The sequence below is a fragment of the Myotis davidii genome, unplaced genomic scaffold (assembly GCF_000327345.1).
Source record: "Myotis davidii unplaced genomic scaffold, ASM32734v1 scaffold1006, whole genome shotgun sequence".
Taxonomy (NCBI): domain Eukaryota; kingdom Metazoa; phylum Chordata; class Mammalia; order Chiroptera; family Vespertilionidae; genus Myotis; species Myotis davidii.
In genome coordinates, this window is record NW_006297143.1 from 437,095 (window position 1) to 440,549 (window position 3,455).

The following is a 3,455-nucleotide window of genomic DNA, read 5'->3' on the forward strand; positions in this document are numbered from 1 at the left end:
GAAATAAAAAACCCCCCAAACAATCCAATTAAAAAATGGGAAAAGGACCTGGATAGACACCTATCCAAAGAGGACACACAGATGGCCAAGAGATATGAAAAACGCTCAGCATCAATAATCGGCAGGGAAATGCAAATTAAAACCACAGTGAGATATGACCTCACACTTGTTAGAATGGCTACCATGAATAAATCAACAAGTGCTGGTGAGGATGTGGGGAAAGGGAACCTTTGAGGACTGTTTTTGGGAATGCAAATTGGTGAAGCCACTGTGGAAAACAGTATGAAGTTTCCTCAAAAATTAATAATAGAACTACCATATGACCCAGCAATTCCACTTCCGGGAATGAAACCCAAAACACTAATTCCAATACGCATATGCACTCCTGTGTTCACTGGAACGTTATTTAGAACTAGAGGCCCGGTGCACTTTCGTGCATGTGTGGGGTCTGGCCGGTCTGCCCCATCGGGCTGGGCTGGCTGGGGGGCGGGGACGCGGGAGTTGATGAGAGAGAAACATCAATCAGTTGCCTCCTGCACGCCCCCTACTGGGGATGTGCCCGCAGCCAAGGTACATGCCCTTGACCGGAATAGAACCTGGGACCCTTGAGTCCGCAGGCTGATGCTCTATCCACTGAGCCAAATCAGTTAGGGCCCCTTTTATTAGTTAGAGAATAGGCAAGATATGGAAGCAACCTAAGTGTCCACCAAGAGACAAGGGGAAAGGAGACGTGGTACATACACACAATGGACTGTTACTCAGCTGTAAAGTGTGAAATCTTGCCATGGATGGACCTAGAGGGTATTATGCTGAGGAAAGTAAGTTGGAGAAAGACAAATGCCATGATTTCACTTATATGTGATTTCACTAAAAACAAAATAAATGAAGCGGAAACAAACTCAAAGATTGAGAGAACATTTTGATGGTTGCCAGATGGGAGGGGTATTGGGGGTGCGGGGGGAGGCTGGGGGAAAAGGGGAAGGCATTAAGAAGTACAAGTTGCACCCTAATCGGTTTGGCTCAGTGGATAAAGCGTCGGCCTGTGGACTGAAGGGTCCTAGGTTCGATTCCAGTCAAGGGCACGTACCTCGGTTGCAGGCTCCTTCCCAGCCTGGGCCCTGTAGGAGGCAACCAATCAATGTGTTTCTCTTACATCAATAGTTCTCTGTTTTTCCCTCTCTCTTCCACTCTCTCTAAAAATCAATGGAAAAATATCCTCAGGTGAGGATTAAAAAAAGAGAAAAAGTAGTACAAATTACCAGTTATAAAAAGTCATGAGGATGTAAAATACAGCACAGGGAATATAGTCAATAATATTGTACTAACTATGTATGGTGTGAGATGTGTACTAGATTTACTGGGGTGATCACTTTGTAAGGTATATAAATGTTTAATCACTATGTTGCATACCCAAAGCCAATATATTGTATGTCTATTGTTATTGAAAAATAAAATTAGCTTAAAAAATCAGCTGTGTTGCAACAGCAAAGGTGGACCTAAAGGGTATTATCCTAAGTGAAATAATCAGAGAAATACCACAGGATTTCACTGGTACATGGAATCTAAAGAACAACATAAAAACAGAAACAGCCCTGACCAGTTTGGCTCAGTGGATAGAGCGCCGGCCTGCGGACTGAAGGGTCCCAGGTTTGATTCCGGTCAAGGGCATGTACCTGGGTTGCGGGCACATCCCCAGTAGGGGCGTGTCAGAGGCAGCTGAATCGATGTTTCTCTCTCATCGATGTTTCTAACTCTGTATCCCTCTCCCTCGCCCTTCCTCTCTGTAAAAAATCAATAAAACATATTTTAAAAAAACAAACCAGTAACAGATGCAGATACAGAATACTGATGGTTGCCAGAGGGGAGGTGTGGGGGTGGGGGGTGAGGGACTGGGTGAAAAAGCTGAAGGGATTGAGAAGTACAGATCTGTAGTTACAAAAACAGTCACGGGGTGAGGGGAGAGTGTGCCCAGTGTGCCCAGTGTTTAGAGTGCCTGACCACCAAAGGGTCTTGGGTTCAATCCCTGGCCCTAGTTGGGCACATGAGGGAAGCAACCAATCAATGTGTCTCCCTCACATGGATGTTTTTCTCTCTCTCTCCCTCCCTCTCACTTTCTCTAAAAATCAACGAAAAAATATCCTTGGGTGAGGATTAACAACAATAACAAAAAGTCACAAGGATGTACAGTACGGTACAGCATTGGGAATCTGGTCAGTAATATTGTAATGACGGAGTGCGGTGCCGGCGGGAGCTGGCAGTATCAGGGAGGAACTCGTACAAAGTATATGACTGTCTAACCCTATTAATATTGAGCCCTGACCAGTGTGACTCAGGTGGCTGGGTATCAAGGCAGGTGTCGGGGTGCGCAGGACGCAGCCCATCGACATTTTGCTCTCATATTGATGTTTCTCTCTCTCATTCCCTTCCCCGTCCTCTCTAAAATTCAATAAAAACAAACAAAAACCCTAAATAATGTTGAATGTAAAAAAATTAATTAAAAAAAAAAAGTCAGCTATATACTGACTGTTACATGGGGCTTCCTCTTGTATTCTTTCTTTCTTTGTTATTATTATTTTTTTAATCCTCACCTGAGGATATTTTTCTATTGATTTTTAGAGAGAGTGGAAAAGAGAGGGAAAGACAGAGAAATATCGATGTGAGAGAAACAGTGATTGGTTGCCTCTTGCATGTGCCCTGACCATGGCCTGGGGCAGTGGTTGGCAAATTGAGGCTCATGAGCCACATGCGGCTCTTTGGCTCCTTGAGTGTGGCTCTTCCACAAAATACCACGTGTGGGCGCACACGTACAGTGTGATTGAAACTTTAGAGAATTTTTAGTTGAAATGGAGAGTGAGTATGCAGATCTTCTGATGAATAGCAAGGTACGTTGGTTATTTCTTTTATGTATACAATTGGTTCTTGAACAACATGGGAATTAGGGGTGCAGAAAAAAAATCTATGTATAACTTTGATTTCCCCCCAAAATTAACTAATAGCCTACTGTTGAACAGAAGTCTTACCAGTAACATAAACAGCTGGTTAACACATATTTTGTACGTTATATGTAATACATTCTGTATTCTTACGATCAAGTCTGCTGGAAAAAATAAGTCATAAGGAAAATACGTTTATGGTATTTATTGGGGAAAAAATATGTGTATAAGAGGACCCTTGAAGGTCAAACCTGTGTTGTTCGAGAACCACCTGTATTTGAAAGTTTCCATGATAAAACATTAAGTAAAAAGCGAAACAGGTAAGACTAAGAATGATGGTACACAGGCAAAGGTATGAGATAAAACCAAACCAAGAGCAGGGGCATGAACACCCAAACTAACAACAAATAAACCATCACGTGGACGGTGGTCACTGTGGACAGGGTCAGGGAGGGGAGGGGGTGCAGCACACAGGGCAGTAAGTTATAGGGAGCATGGGCACTGAATTAGTGGGTGCTAAAC

At 43.4% G+C, this 3,455-nt stretch overlaps 1 protein-coding gene across 1 annotated transcript in view; it reads right to left on the reverse strand.

Annotated features, from left to right (window-relative positions):
• Window positions 1-3,455, reverse strand: part of EHMT2 (euchromatic histone-lysine N-methyltransferase 2) — a gene marked incomplete at its 3' end in the record, with an annotated part of 25,253 nt that overhangs the window by 17,848 nt on the left and 3,950 nt on the right. The window lies entirely within an intron of this gene.